The sequence below is a fragment of the Molothrus aeneus genome, chromosome 3 (assembly GCF_037042795.1).
Source record: "Molothrus aeneus isolate 106 chromosome 3, BPBGC_Maene_1.0, whole genome shotgun sequence".
Lineage (NCBI taxonomy): Eukaryota > Metazoa > Chordata > Aves > Passeriformes > Icteridae > Molothrus > Molothrus aeneus.
Window position 1 is genome coordinate 102,763,173 of NC_089648.1, and position 17,335 is coordinate 102,780,507.

Consider the following 17,335-nt stretch of genomic DNA (forward strand, 5'->3'; position numbering starts at 1 on the left):
TTCCTGAAAATTATTTCTAAAAATATTGTGATATCTGGTCAACAGCTCTTTCTTAACTGTTTCTTTTGGCATTTACCTAACCCAGCATTGCATATTAATAACTTGATCTATTTTATGATTTAAGATCTTTTTAAAGAAACTATTGCACCTGTCAGTGAGTCTATTAGCCACAGCTTAGTGACTTACCCAAATTTAAACATTTTACCTAAGCTGTGCAGGCAAGCAATTGAATGAGAGAGCATCTTCAGAGGGCAATCCATCTCACCAACTCCAAAGGAAAACTGATTAAAATTTAAATTAAGAACATGAGAAAAAAAAAGGAAAACAACCAAAAAAAAGTCTTTTCATATGTAACTTCTCCAGAAGACAAAGAATGAAGGTGAAAAGAGATGAATGGTAACAGAGGAGTAATATCCCAAAGGTGTGTGAACTGTAGAGTGGACTCTTTCAACACTGCCATGTTTCTATTTGCTGCCTTCTCAGTAGGTCTTGGAAACTTATCTTATACTAAATATTTACCATTTGGATGACATAATTTTCATGGGATGAATATCAATTTGTTTGAAAATTAGTTTCTATGTTTCCTGTTTTGTTTATTTGAGAAATAGGAGAATGTTATTTAAGAAAATGAAATGTATTTTAATATGTCAGATATGATGTTCAGTTCTGCAGAGTAAAAGAAACATTTCAGTTTTATATTTATTCTTAGAATAGAATTTTGGAAACTGTACCTTTTCCTTATAGCCTTTTTTCATGTCTTAATTACTGGATGGTCTCCTGGTAAATTTTATCTTTTACTAAAGGTTGTAATTCTGTTCAGTTGAAGCCTCCAGCTCGGGTTATAGAACTTTTCTGCTGAATCTTGGTACCAGTCCCAGGACAAATCTGTACTGAATCATAGATTCTGATCCATAGACCCTGCATGTGTAAGAGCACTTTTAGGTGCAAGAAAAGACATGCTCATTGAGAAAATATTTCATCACTGGTACAGCTGTGGTTTTGAGAAGCATCTTCCCAGTAATATTACTTCATAAAATAAAGAACTGAGTGTGAATATGTTTTGGTACTAAAATGACTTAAAATATTTGAAATAGTTCCAGTGAATGAATTTATTCTAATTTTTGTAAATGTTGGAGGAATATGTGTTTAGTACTAAGAAGTACCAAACATACCTCTGTTTAATTTTATTTTTCTTTTAAAGCTAAATGCATAAGCTAATGTAAAAAGTTCTGTTTCACTAATTCTGTATAGTAATTTACTCTGTGAGCATTTGGACTGAAATCAGTGGGAATTTTGTGGAATAAATTAAAACTTGCTGTGAAGATGGGAAACAAAATATTTTTCTGACTAACAATGCCAAGAAGCAAACAAGGTGTAAATTTATATAGATTCTGGTTAAAAATTAACAGCTAATGAAGTGGGCACAATACAAGCAGGGTGGTGGTGAATAAAGCACTAATCTCATACTAAAATAAATTTGGAGTATGTATTTAATTTCTTTCCTACAGTGCTATCCTTCACTTGTTGAATCCAAGTGTCTGGTAACTTAGAGCACCAGCAATTTTCCTTCCTCTTTTCCTGTGAATACTTTTTCTCTCAGTATTGTATTAATGGTATGTCCAGGTAGTGGTAATTGGAGAAAATAAAAATATCCTTTTGGTTACAGAAGGAAAGAACAGTGCCCTGGCTGCAGGCTCAGGTCCTGACAGCTGCAGCAGGACTGAGCCCATGGCATGAGCAGCATCAGGCACTGGTCTCCCTCAGCTGAGCGTGCCTAGGAGGCACATTTGTGACTAAAAATGGTTCTAGGAAAGAGAAAGGATGATGTGATGTTTGTCTGGAGGGAGTCAATCTACTTGCTGCTGGCAGTAAGGTAGTAGAAATCATACAATGTGCAACCATGGAGAGCTTAAAGGCAATCAGTGAGGTTGTTACCTTAATAATCACTAATATAAAATAGACAGTAAAAACCTGGAACTCTACTGCATCCCCATGCAACAATTTGTGAAATCTGAGCTTCACAAATACAGATTTGAATTCAAAATGGTCCATTTGCTGTTTGAGTTAATAATAAAATCTTGTTAATGTTTCACTGAAGAAAACTTTTCTATGCATAAGAAGAATTCCATTTGTGGATTTTTGATTGGGTATTGTGACAGATAATATGGGATGGGTTGTTTTGTATTGTTTTGTTTTAGGGCTTCTTGTATGTTTGTGGTTTTTTGTTTGGTTGGTTTGGATTTTTTTTCCCTGAATGTGAAATATTTTCACCTGAAAATCACTTCCAACTGAAATTTATTACTTGGTCATATTGCCAAAAAGCTGTTCCAGCACCATTTTCTTCTTTCCTAATTTTTAACATTCATTTTTCTTCATCTTTTCTTAAGTGATGGTTTCTGTCAGTTTCTAATAAGTAGTTTTACAATTTCAGAACATCTCTTGAAACCTGCTTGTCAACTCACTTCCCCTCAGGATAACTCAGGGTCCATTTGGAAAAGTTGTATCTATTCTGGATCCTCTAAGGGAACTTAACTGATAGTCTGTCCTTATTGTCTGACCCATTCAAAAAATGTACCCAGTTATTTTCAGGTCCAAAGTCAGAGCTGAGCCTAGAGTAATCTTAAACTTAAGCCTTTATTGTTCCAGTGATGTAAGGATCCATGATTCTGGATAGGTTCTTTCACAATGAGAGATAATTCAGTTTTATTTCTAGTAGAAATTAAATTTTTATTCTTACTTTTTTTTTTTAAGTTGTGTTACATAGATTTGCATGTCTCAGATGCATGCCACTGAAAAAAATAACATGAAGTATGTTTAGAAATTTTTGGTTTGCTCCAATCTGAAATATGATGAAAAGGAAGCAATCATCACCTTACTAATTCTTTTTTCCCTGTTATTTCAAAGTCACTACATCCAGGAGAGTACACATTTGGATGTTTGTCAGAGATTCCTAAGTTGCAGCAGAAGCAGTATACAAGCAAGAACAAAGTCAGATTAGTTTATTTTTGTTTTTTTAAGTACAGTCTTGGCATGTGAAATGTTCTGAAGCTAAGGGCATTGCATAAATAGAAACTGTATTATGCTACGGTGTTTATAAAATGCTCCTCATCTACTGCACCACCCCCATAAATCCACCAAAGCTGTTATTATTCAGGGGTGGGAAGGTGGGGAGAATGGAGTGAAAGCTACAGAATGATTTAACACTGTGGGAACTTAATCAATAAGACTGTTGCAGTGAACTCCCAGGAAAGAGTGTTGTTTTCCATCCAGATGATAATGAGGCAGACTAGCAGCAACCTCTGGAGGAGGAATGCTGGAGCACTGAATATGTGGTACAGCTTTGCTAGTTGCTAATTAATAGTTTGAGGCCAGACACCTTTTTGCCATCCTGCTACTTGCAGTTTCTTTCTGGCTTGTCCCACATACCTCTTTCACTACTGGGGTCAGTTGTGCTAACTTAGATTCTGGAAACCAAATTTAACAGTACTAAAAATTTAAGTTTACCTTTCTTCTCCCACCTTTGTTCTTGGCATTATTAGTACATTTTGTATGGCTGTTTAGCATGCAATCCTTTCTTACGTTGCAAAAATATTTTTTTCTTATTCCTTGTGTCTTGTATTCTAAATTTAGACAGCTGAAATTATTTTGATGTTTGAAAACTCTGGTCAGGCTGAAAAATATCAACAAAGGCCAAGTTGAATAAAAGTTTAAGTAATATTTGTGATATGCAGATTTAATTAGTTTTAGGTGGTGGCAGCTTGAAGATATTGGGAATGCTTTTTCAGTGGTACTTAAGCTCAGTATTGATTTTTCTCACTTTTATCTGGAGTCCAAAACAGAACAGGGATCCACTTTAACAAAGCTAAAGCTCTGGCTGAATGATGCCATTATATCTGTATCTTTGTAACACATATAAGAAGCAGAGAGAAAGCAAGTATTTCTTCCATTGCCAGGGAAGAATTGAGGCAATGGAAAATGAAACAGTGAGGTCAAAGTTGGCTGTAAGTAGATGGCTGTAATGCAGTGTTGGACACTGCAGTCTAGCAGTATATTGAATCCATGTTTTTCAAGCATATTTGATGGGGACATCTAAAAGCATGTTATAGGTAGGAGTGAATTAATGGATTGTTTTGCTAAAACATGGGTAAAACCTGCTACACTCACTAGGAAACACAAGATGAGATTTGTTTTAACACAGAGAAAATATGAATATGAACAGCAGTCAGCAGCTGTCCTTCCAGGTTTCCAGTCTAGTAGCATCACTTCTACACCACCTTACTTCTCTAAAATTATTTATTTCAAGATACTTGAAAACTTTTCTTAAAATGTTTCCCACACTTGCTATAATTAATCAACGCTAAGAACATAATATTCTTTTTATTGATGATGCATAATGGCTTTTGTTGCATTTAGTTTTATTTTACATAATATTTTTCTAATTATTCTGTTTTCCTGACTTTTGATTGTCTCATCTTTTTGCTAAGCTTGTCACGACTCTTGTAGTCATCCAAAGCACCAGTATGATAGCAGGGGAAACAGTGGAGAAACTGTATCTCTGGGGCAATGTATTTTTCCCAGATTCACAACAAAAGGCCATTGAGACTAAAAATGCTCATTTGGTTTTTGCTGATATGAGGGGTTCTGTACCATCTTTGATATTTTGCCACAGCAGATCAAAATTTATATTGAAAATATAGCATTATCTAGAATTTTCTAGTGCTAAACATTTTTTAAAAATGATCTTTAGAGTTTGAAGAGGTAATACAGATACATTTTTTGCCCTGAATTTAAAAAACACCCATATTAAAATCACTTAATCTGCTAATGAGTGATATGAATCAAACTCATATTAAAAATATTTCTGTTTTACCTAGAAATTCAACTGGTGTACGCAAAATTACCTAGAAAACCTGATTTGGATACAGAGCTCCTGCAGAAATTAGGTATTCATTTCCCTAGGCAACTTTCATTTTTTGAGCATAAAAATAGCACATTCACAGTATAATTTGTAATTAATAAATCCAGCTGGTATTTAGAGACTACTGACAATTCCACTGATAGTATTTTTTCCCATAGCATTCCTCTCTGTCCCTCAGTAGTGGAACTGCTGCTGGTCTGTGCTTTCAAAGTAAGATTTGGGCAGACACCTTTCCTTGGGTCAGTGTCTGGGGCAGCACCTACTGCTCTGGTTTCTCAGGTCAGAACTGACATTGTAAGAGACCAACATGCCATTAGTAAATTATTTAGTACTTTAAATGTCTGTCATCTCGTTCTTTAATTCTGGTTTTCTCAGTGACTTATGCTGCAAAAAGGTTTGATATCACATTTGTATGGGAGGGCTGAGTAACACTTCACAAAATAGAAGATACATTCATAACAGAAAGAAAACAGCAATGTTTTATTCATTGGTACACTGAAAATTATAGTGCAAATACAGATTTAATTTGGATTTCAGCACAGGGCTGTCACAATGGCATATGGGCAGAAAAAGCAGACACCAGATCAGGAGTCATGCCTAGTAGCACCACAACAATACATGCACGAGCACATGGGCACACAAACACATGCAGTTCCTAAGTACAGTCTTTGTCCTAATAGATATCCATATATTGCTCATGATTTACAATGATTTTTGTTTGCAAACCAACTGTATTTTCATTTTCTTTTGTGCTTTGACAGGATATAATTATTTCTGAAACATATAATAGGATCAAAGCATATTTCATTATTAAAGAACTTATTGCATTATGTTAGTGCCCTCCTGAATGCATGAAAATGTTAATCCAGTTTTGTCATATTTTTCAAATAAGCAGTTTTTTCTTATGAAAATTTTGTGAAATTAATTGTTTGCTTTTTCCCAACCTCTGAGGGGTCTATAGCTTCAGAAGATATCAGATAAAGGATGATGACATATAATGAGAGCAAGATTTAGCTATTAAACTTCCTTTGACTCACTTTAAATATTGATTAGAGAAACACTTCTGGGCAAATATTTATATTGAGCAATAATATAATTCAGTGACTTTTTTTTTTATACTTTCTGAATATCATTATGTCTTCAGTAATTTAGCTTAGAAAAATACATTGTTAGCCATGGGTTTTATGAAAAAGTCCTAGATAGATGAGACCAAGAAAGAAGAGAAAAATTTTCCAGCAGTAAACCATCATTCATAAGATGCAAAGATACTCTGTGCTGCATAGCTTATGTCTGGCCTTTCCCAGGGTTTAGGTCTGCTGTACTTGGGATATTGGCTTCAAGCAATTTCTTATATAATGCTAGTGTTGTGACAGATACTAATGAAACCATGCTGTTTCTAGATGAAGCTGATATTGCATGCATAGGTAGAAGAGGTAATTTCCTCATTCACTTTCTTAATGAACTCAATGAGGATGAAGGAAACTTCCTGCATCTATGACGATCTCCTAGATTTTATTAGTTTTCTTTAGCAAGAATAAATTTTTTGCATGTTTTTGTTTACTTGATATATACCATATATAACAATAACAGCTGAACCTACCTGTTGCATAAATGAGGGATGTTCTCTTTGTAGGGGAAAAAAAGCATGTAAAAAACTCTCAGTAAAAAATCTTGTAAGAGTAAGAAACATCAACATATTTGTGGTTTAAAATTTCTTCCAAGTTCTTACCCAAATGGTGAAGAATCCAACATGTGTGTGAGACATAAAGGGACCAAGCATGTATATTATACATAATATTTGAGTATAATCTCAGTGTGAAGGCTGTGTGTGTTGTTTAATGACTAGTTTTTGTTTCTTTAATTATGCTGAACCTTTGGTTACTAAACACCCCAAACATTCACTGAAAGTTTGAGGTATCCAGGTTGGAGAGCACTGTGGACCCTCCTCACCCCAAGGCAGCGCTCTCAGCTCAACTGTCACATGCTGAATGTCTTGCTTGTCTTACTCAGTGTTGCTGGTCCAGGCTATGAACCAAATACTGCAGAGGGGGCTAAAGAATTAAGTGCTTGCTATGGACTTGAAAGGATATAAATCTTGACAGTGGTAGCTGAAGAGGGAAAGGAGGGTGTGAAGCCAGTTATCCAGATAAATCCACCGTATCCATTGGTACTTTCAGCAAAGTTAGGTCTCTGACAGAGAATATTTTTGCCTTAGGTAGGAAAACCAGTACAAATTTAACAGCCATTTGCATGTACTCCTATTATTCCAAGTCCTTAAAAAGATAGTTTTTGCCTATAAGAAAAATTCTCCTTGGTCAGTTTCTCAGTTAGAGTCCTTGTCTATGCTGCTACCTAGATTTCAAGCTAGCTTCTTTAATCTGGGAGGACTACAGAGTTTGGTCTATTGCCTGTAAATACTTTATAAAATAGTCAAATCAGTTTTATCTTGTTTGAGGTTTTAATATGTCAGTAATGATTGTATTACAGATGTATGCCATTACAAAAACCTGGCTCTATGTTGAAATTACATCCATATGTACATATTTCAGTAAAATTGGATCCTTCACAGTTTCATCTGAATTTTGAACTAATGTTTAATAGTTAATTTTAGATTGTATTAAGGTAACTAATTTATATAATTTTTGATTTGTGGTGTTTAATATTGAGGTTCCTTCAATTCCTTCACCTGTATCTTACTTTCTTACTGGAATATCATTTCTTATTGCTCTAATTCATATTGTCCTCTGTCAAGTAAGAAGTAATGCAACTTATTCTTCAGACCCATTTATTGAAATAAGAGGAGTATATACTGTTTGAATTGAGTCAGGAACAAAATCCACATAGTGGTTTGTAAAAGAGAGGAAAGAGATGTTCAAAATACTCTACAATGAAAAACTCCCAAAAGAAGCCTAGGTTTCAAAATCTTGAAGTGGGAAACTTAGTGAATAGGCAAACGCTTGAGGTGCTTTTTGTCATCTCAAGGCATGCAAAAGCATATTCTTAGATATATATGGTCTGTCTGCTGAAATATGGAGGTGAGCCTGAAGTAATATTCTAGGACAGTACTTTCTGCTTTTGTCAAGGAATGATCTGGCCTCAGGGATTAGTCCACAGCCTGGCTGAAGCAGAGGTTTTCCTCAAACCAGTGAAGGTGTAATAAGCCAGAAGTGTGTGGGTGTGCAACAGCTGCCACTTAAAATTCTAAGGTTATACAGATGTCTCAGGAAAGGCCCAAGCTCTCTATGAGATGAAAAGTAGAGTTTTAATTTGTCTCAGGAATGGCAGTGATTCTAACATAATTCATCAAAGAAGGCATTTGACTACAAATCAAGTGCATATTAAATGTGTTTCTGACTCAATATGGAGGTTCATGCTATGGCAGTGTAGCCAAATCTGTTTTTCTGATCATTCAGTTTACAAGTTAATCTAAAGTACTGTAAGACTTTTCTTTAGTTTATTATTGATTTCTGATTTTTTTGCTTAACTGTTTTTTTTTTCCTTTCTGGTCACATATTGTCCCAAGTTTCTATGAATGTAACATTCTGAGTGTGATGGTGAATAAAAGCATATCTAGTTCTAAGAGATATCTTGCCATTTTTTTCCCTTAATGCTTTCTATCAGTGTTTCTGACTTGTTTCTGACTTCCTGTCATTGTGTTCCTACAGCAAGTTTTTTCTCCATATATCTAGGCTGATAGATCTTTCACGTCCAATCACATTTTCCTTATATCCAAAGTGACAGATTTTCAAAACTTCTGTAGCTTTGTAGTTTCAAAACTTTTGTAATTTCTGAGCTTGTCCAGGGCTTATTATCTCCTTGGCTTCTTTTTTCATTTTTGTAAATACATGGGTCAATGTAATGTGAAATTCAGGATCTAATTTATATAGTTCTTATTTTATTTTTGTTGCTTTTTGTGTTCTAAGTATCTTCTTCCAGTGTCCTCTTCCCCAGGCAGTGGCATACTTGAGTTAATTCTCTCCTTCCAGCATAGAAGCTGAGCATCCTTCCTTATTGCTGTGACATTTCATATAAGCAGAGATTTACTCACCTAGTTTTACTCACATTTTCTTGTATAAATGCCAATCTGGACAGCATCCTTACTGACAGTGATTGTGTAATATCTTTTTTTGGTTGTCTTGCCTATGCTGTTGTCCACATTTTTGGCCTTGTCTGTGTGAAACTGTAGCTGTGAAGGCCTACTACACACTGTAATTCATTAGTATGTAGTACCCAGTAGTGTGTAGTTGAGAATGACTGAATCTAGGATAACAAAAACACAGGCCTCTGTTCAACTCATAGATCCTCAAGAAAATGTAATTCCACAAGTAAAATGACAGAAAATACCACACAGAGAAAATATCCTTGATGGAAAAGGAGATTTTTTAAAACTCCACTCATTACAAATTCTCTGAAGATATGTAGGACACCAGAATAAGGCTTAAACAGCACTTTCAGTAAGAAACTGCAAAAAATAGATATCTTAGAATAACGACGTTAAGTGGTGGTGTTACTTCTTTAGACAGGATGACAGTCACGATGTTTTCAGTTGTTCTTAAATCAGCTAAGAAAACTAGGTGTATTGGAGAAATTCAAAGAGTATTCAATTCCATATAAATATAAACCACATGCTCTTTCTAAGCATTTTCTAAGTATAAAGTGTTTGGGAGTTATTTAAAGGCAAGCTTAAATATTGCATGCGTAGGGAGCTAATTGAGTGCTTTCTCTGGGACCCTAATAAGTCTGGGACCTTGGACAGAAGATTTTGAAAGTTGCTGACTAATCCAGATTTTAAATCTTTAAATTTTATTTTCCTAAGTGAGACCAGGAAGATGCTTAGAAGAGCATACTGTAGGCAGTACCTTGATGCAGTGGGTACAGTAGAGGGTCAGCAGTGCTGTATGAAATACATTAGGCAGAGCATCATTTGCAGACCAAAGGAAGCACCACAATTGTAACACTCAAAAAGATAAAAAGTCCAGGAAAAGTCTGCTTTTTGAGAAAAAAAATTGCATGAATAGAACTGCATAGATTTTAAGTATTTAAATTTCAGTATTTTCAGGCTCTCACAGGACATCACTACGTGAGTGCTACCTTAGAGAACACCCTTCAGAGAACCAGTAGTGGAAAATGCAGTCAAAGATAGCTAACTGTCAGCTTGGAAGCAGGACATAGAGTGATTTATGTCTGAGCAAAAGCAGTAATGAGATTCTGTAACATTAACACTACAGGAAAAACTGAAATAGTAGAGAAAAGAGGTTGTGCTTTTTCATTCAAAGTGTATGCTAAATGTGTATTGTTCAATTAAAAAAAAATATAATCTTTAATGGAATCTAGGAAGAAATCCCATGATAAAATTAAAATTTTGGCAATCCTTTAAATTAATCTCTGACTTCAATCTGGTCCCTGTAGAGGAAGGGACCTGATAAGAGAGACTTTGGAAACAATTGCTGGGAAGTAGTGAGATCTCCACAAATTCAGAGTACACCTACCTAACTTGATTTTTCAGTAGCCTTGTCTAGGGTGAAATATGGACTGAAATTTTTAGTCATGCACACTTTTTGTAGAGACTAATGAAAATCAGTACTATTGAGTACATTGACTCCATTCTTTTTACTCTCTGCTGTTGTTGAGATGTCAGACCTGAATGGGACTATATTTATAGGCACTAGGATAGTGCTGCTCAAATGATGAAAGAAAAATATGGTGATAAGAAGTCAGAGATTAGAAGCAGAAAATCCAAGGGGAAAATGTAGTATCATGGGTATCATGCAAAAAACCATGTTAGAGATATCTGTTTCAGCCTGTTGCATATGTCAGAGATGTTGAAGATCAAGTTGAAAGAAAGATTCTTGTTGATACAACTTGTAAAGATTCTTCCATGGGACCAAAGCTGGAATAGATTTGAAGCTAGTTCTGGGCTAAAACTCCCATTTCCAAGACTGCCCTTTGGAAGCTACTCTAGGTAAAATCCAATCATATATGTAAGTTTATTTTCTCTTAGCTCAGTAAATTTAACATCTGATAACCACCCATATTGTAGCAGGCATAAATTCAAACATATTATTAGATTTAATGTTCTGATTATCACCTTGGAATACATACACTGATCTTATGTAGTGGTTTAACAAAGGGAATTAATCAGACTGTAATAAAGGACCAGCTCTGTCACCTTTAGTTGCCCCTGAAGTGTTGAATACCTTGTTGAAAGCATAAAATACCTGTGTATTTTATGCTTGGAGGTGCTTCATGCTCAGATCTGGAGAACTACTATGTTCTATACTAACAGTAGTTTCCAAAAGAAATGTGTTTAGATGCAACAGTTTTGGATTAGACCTCTTTAATTTCTCTCTCAGTTTGACAAACATGCTCAGCAGACACACAGAAGTATGGTAATGGAAAAATCCCCCAGTCCCCAAACCAAAAGCCACAGACTGGGAGGAAATACTTGTCAGAACTGAGAAATTATCAGAAGTACTTAATTTCTTAGATTCTTTGTGAATCCTACAGAGTAATTTACAATTAAAATGAAGAAACTCTTAGAAGCCTTATCTTAGGTTTGGTTGTGGGAAAAAAAAAAATCTTAATTTCTAAATGCTTAGACTACATTTTTGATTGCCTAAATCAACAACTTTTCCAGCCTCAGATTGCTTAATTAAAAAAAGCATAAGGATTTTGACCATTATTTTAATTAAATATAGAAAATGAACTTTGAAATATCATAGCAAATTAGGGCTTTATTGCAGGGATTTTATAAGTTTCACCTGTAAGAGCTGGGGCCAGGATTTGGAGGTGGGGCTGTGCACTGACAGTGTCGTGAGTGCAGTGACAGCCAACCATACATGCCCACTGTTTTGCATCATTAGCACTGTAGTGAATCTTAGAAAAAAAAAAAAGAAAATGTCCAGTCTTTTTTATTACTTCACTTTTTTTCCCCCCTTTTTTATTTTTTCTTTATAAAGCACCTAATTTAGGCCACAGACAAAAAGAAAATGTATCTTGAATATGCATCACAGGTTCCAAAAATGAAAAGAAATTGGATTTGGATAGCACTTACTCAATAGACAGATATGATACATGGTAAGAAGGTGCACTGTCTGCCCTGTGATAGATTAAACTACTTTGTAGGAAAATTACTGTGAGCCAGTCACCACCACCACCGTGGCTAAATCTTTAATAAAATTCTCTTCCATATTCAAGAGCGAGGTATGAAGTACACAATAAGCAGAGAGGAGTAGAGTGCCATTTATCAAACCACAGCTAGGTCTGTAATCTCCTGCTTTATCCTTTTTTAGTACTTTATTTGTCTTTATTGTTGCAAGGAAGCACATTTACCCAGGGCAGTGGGCTTTTGGTGCTAATAAACCTTTTGCTTTAAATTCTACCTGTGGGGTTTTTTTTCTTTTTTCCTTTTTCCTTTTTTTCCCCCCCTTTTTTGTTTTTCCTTCTTGATCAGACATCCATCCGGTCACTCTATGGGAGTAATTAGTCTGTTTTGGTGGTCCCTGACTTGTTACATATTCTTTCACCCTTCCTTGCCTGACCTGACCCAACCTCTTTCATCTCTATGCTACAAAAAGAAAGGGAAAAAAAAAGATCTTATAACATCTAAGACATTTTAAAAAGAATACTCATGCCTGTGCAGAAGACAGTCTGGGGTGTATTGCATAATGCTTTTTTGAGGCTATTTGGCAAGATGGCAGTGTTGAATCATGTTGCAGTTGGCCCCTGGGTGGCACTACATGGCTAGATCTGGGACCAACAAAAACAGCTTTGGATCAAGGCAGAAAACATAATTGAAGCATTTTTCTTCTTAAAAATTAAAGACTTTAAATTTGTTGTTATTTGCTGAATTCAACACAAATTCACAGTATTAATAAATTGTATTCCTCTAATTGAATGACATTCCAAAATGTTCCCTGTGTCTTGACTACCTGGTAATATCTGGATCATTTCAGGGAACACCCTGATATTAAGTACAGATTCAGTGGAAGGGTTCCTGTGGGTAGAAGTATGTGACTGGAACTGCTTTGTGCTGCCTGAATATGCATACTACCAGTCTGTGCTGCAGCCCTGGGGGTGATTTTTTTAGTACTATTATAACCCTTTTTATTGTTTGAATAGCAGTTTTATGACAAAACATTTATATTCAGCCTGCCTTTGTACTTGACTGAAAGAGAGCAATCACTGAGAATGATAAGGCAACAATGGTAATGATAACTGCATTTATGGAGGCTTACAGAATTTAAACGGGCATGCAAAAATAGACTTACAATAGTGCTCTACCTGTATTTGAACTGGCTTGGGTATATTTCTTGTGCCTGGCCTATGTTTGATTGTTGATGGATATATTGCATTTTCTCCTGTTTTTCTCTCTTATGGCATTTCTTCTGTATGAGTCTTACCTGTGTGAACACCAGGTTTATCTTAGCACTGAAAGATGTCCTAGTAAAATGGGGGAATATAACCATTTTTCAAGATCCACATCCCAGAAATTATTGCTTAACTTACATATTAAGATTTCAGAGTTTGTGGTATTATGGTCTTGCATCAGAATGGTCATTACCTGTCTTTCAAGGTTCTACCTCTCAAGAAAATAGGCAATTCTTTCACTATCCCTTAAGAAAAAGTGAGAAATAATACTGGACATTGGAAAGCAATACAAGAGTTTAAGATCAGTCCTTCTGTTGCCCAAATATTGTTAAGCAAAAACAATTCTAATTTTGTCTTCCTTTGCTTTGAAGTTTTCTCTCCTCTGTGGTTCACTCAGACACATCCACAAGGACACACATGCACACACATTTGTGTATTTCCTTAAAATTTCTTGCTTATACAAGAACATATGACAGCAATGAGAAGGTTCTTTGTGTTCTGGGAGAAAACAAATAGTTCCTGGATCTCCAAATTGTGCATGAGGGGAACAGAATTACACCAAAGTCTACATATATTTTAGTATGGGTTATGAAGAAAGGAGGCCTGCACTATACATTGTCCTAAAGATATTTTAAGGCTACGTCCAGCCACACTGCTTACAGACTGCAAAGTAGACTTACCAGTGCTAGAGGGTTTCTTGCCAAGGAAGAGACTGCTCTCATGGAGTTAGAATGACACATTCAGCCTACTCACCTAGATTTTTTATTTCAATATTTTGAAATAATTTTTTGAAGGAGCTATTTTATATAAAGACCCCTTTCTGTAAACAAACCAATGTATATTTTTATAGAAGTGAGTGATAATTTTAAAGACCTTTAAAATTTTGAGCCATACATTTAGATTTTACTGTTTTTCAGAGATGGGAACCTCAGTACAGCCCGATTTCTTCCATACTATAGTTTTCCTACGATATAATTTCTTTCTTCACCTGTATTTTAATTTTTCTGTACTTACCCATCCATTAGAAGTTTACGGTATATATAATATCTGGGTGGAAAATCATTGTGAAAATTAAGTGAATAGAAATGTGGAAAAAAAATTAGTTGGTAAAACCAAAGATATCTTTTATTTTATTTGTGTCTTATTTTTCTGTTTCAGAAGCTCACTAACTACACTCCATTTTTTAATGTATGTATATGATCAATGCATGTTAACCTCTTCATGGGCTTGTCTACATTAGTTAGGCTTTAAATATGCTTAAATTAATAATTCAAATTCTCTTTTGCAAACGAAATATAAGTAATGCAAACATTAATTCACTTTGCCTTATAGTATTCTGGAATGCTGCATTCAAAGATACGTCATTTTCTACTAAATGTCTTTCTAATACTTCTGTGCAAATGATACCTTTTCCCCAGGCCCAGCTACTTAGTGGATATTATTGAACAAATGTCTTTTATAGGATCGAAAAAAGTGAGGCATTATGTGAAAGAAATTTTTGAAAATGTGCATGGACTATTTCAGAATATGCTTAGTGAATATTAAGCAAACACCTGAAGTTCCTGTGCTGCTGCCTAGAACCAGCACTTCATTACCTATTACGTGCAGTGACTTTGAATTTTTTATTAGGTACTGGTCTCTTAGCCTGTAAGGCTTGTGCATGATGTCTATGAGAGCAATTTCCAGCAGAGCGAAGCCTTATCACAGATTCACCTAAAAGGTAAGGATATTTTTTAATTTTTAGTTCACATGCTGAACAGCTGCCTGCTGAACACCTGCCCACGGAGCAGGAAAGAAATTTGGTTTAAGGGTTGATTATGCATGTCTTACTCATATACAGTAAGTCCAGAAATAGGCATGATGAACTTCAGATAAACCCAGAATATGCAAATGGAGAGTACAATACCAGAATAGTTACCCCCTAATTTTGTGCTCCACTACATTTTTAGTGCTTTTTTCTTTTTTTTTTTTTTCAGGTTGGTGAGGACATAGGAGAAAGGCTTATATATACTTCTGATTTATTTAGTTTCTCCCAAATCTGCAGTGTTAATATTTTAGAAAAGCAAAGTTGAACTATGAATCTGGCAGGTAATGTAAAAGAATCATTGTGCTTGGCATTCCTCATTATTTGCTAAGGATGTTAACAAATATGAATAAGTTTAGGAAAAAACCAGCAAAAATGGAGGAAATGATGAAAAATCAAGAAAGGTAACTAATCAGAATGAGAGGAGAAAAGACACAACAGTAAACCTAGAGATCCTGAAGGAATGCTTTAATTACTTTTTCACTGAAAATGGCTTAAATGGACTTGTGAGAGTGAGTGACCTTATTACAATGGATCGTGAGTGATAAGTTTTAAGACTATTAGTTTGAGGAATTCAAATCAGGTAATTTAGGGGTAAAAAAGTCTCAAGAAAGTATGGGCTACATTCAGAATGTGGTGATAAACTGATGGTTAAAAGAACAGACTTTGGTAAAAAAATAGAAGGAGTGACAAACTTTGAAACCCAAGACCAACAGGGACCTTCTTGGTCTCCAATTTTCTCATATTAGCATCATAAATTTAGCAAAAATAACTTCCATCTTAAAAGTTTTTGCTTTTTCTCATAGAATTATTCTCTCAGACTTTCTTTTAGAAACTGATTTACTTTTCCACTTTGTTTTTTTTATTTCCAATTTATAAATAACTCTTGTGCCAAAACCTGCATTTGGATTGGTAAATGTCTTTCAGTCTGATGTTTTACATTTCAGAGCAACTTATTGCCATTTCTTCTTTAGCCAATCCTTATCCACCTTTCAATTTCACTGCTTGCCTAAGTGTTTTCAACTTTAACTAATATTTTCACACGTGTTGTTTAATGAAATGCCTTGCTGAAATCCAGATGAATATTTCCTCAAGCTCATCAGTTATCTTATTAAAAGAAAGCTATTGGTTTAGTCTTCCTGCAATTTGCTGCATTCTAAAGCTGGAAATGTCTTCTTTTCTTGATCATATGAAACCAGAGATTTTAGTGATTGTGCAATGAAATCATTGCTCATGCAAAGGGAGAGCCTTGTCATCCACACTTTCTGAACAGAGAATTTGGGTCACGCCACTTAAAAGAAGGTTTTCTTGAAAGCAGTCTCTTTTTGATACTGGGGCCTTAATCCATTCCCCAATCAGACTGAGCATGCATATCATGACAAACCTTTCCTCCATTAAAATCATTTGCTATCCTAAAATGAATTAGCTGAATCAATATACTCTTCCCAAGGTTTCCCTGAGGAGACAGGAGCAGCTGCTAGAGCAGCAAGTGCTGCCTGAACAGTCAGACACCAAGGCAATGAGGCCAGCACTGGTGTCACAGGGAGCAAGAAGCAGTCCCTTGTAGGGAACTGGGGGAGAAGGTTATTCATGGGTACCACAGTTGTGCTGAGGCAAAACCAAGAATCAGCTGTGACTGTCAGAACTGGCAAAGCTGAGCATTCCTGGAAATGTATAATAGCAACTCAAACTCCAGGACAGCAAGATAAGAAAGAATGCTGCTGTTGTTTCTGATGTGTCATGCTCTTCTAACTACTTGAATTTCTTGAACAACCGTGTGCAGGATCTTCAATTAGTTAATTAGATTAATATGTTCTCAAGGCTAGTTTGAGGTAAAATTTCTTACTATTTTGTTTCTTATGCTTGATAGATATTGCAATATGCAATAATGAATGTATTTAATAATGAGCATATTCTCCACCTTTTTCTAAAGACTATTTTTTTCTAAAGATCTGCAATGCTGCAGAGAATAGGAAGAAACAAGGTAAAAAAAGAAAAAGTCAGACATAAATAAATTGAAAAATTTGAGCTAGATGCTTTCAATTGGCTTAGTTTGCACAAATTAGCAGACTAGAATTTCTGCAGAGGTGGTAAATACACTGATTTTTTTTCAAAATTGAAGTAGAAAAAAACCAATGCCATGGAACAAGTATTTTTTCGATAGAAAAATATTGTTGGCAAATTTTTATGGCTTAGTATTTTTTCTTTTTTATTCTCTGAAACGGAATAATTTTTAAGGAAAG

At 35.1% G+C, this 17,335-nt stretch overlaps 1 long non-coding RNA gene across 1 annotated transcript in view; it reads left to right on the plus strand.

The window, feature by feature from the left end:
• The window catches only part of LOC136554132 (uncharacterized), a 196,096-nt gene that overhangs the window by 52,029 nt on the left and 126,732 nt on the right, over positions 1-17,335 (plus strand). The window contains exon 2 of the long non-coding RNA XR_010783287.1: positions 14,918-15,008. This is a non-coding gene — a long non-coding RNA (uncharacterized lncRNA). The remainder of the gene's footprint in view (positions 1-14,917; positions 15,009-17,335) is intronic.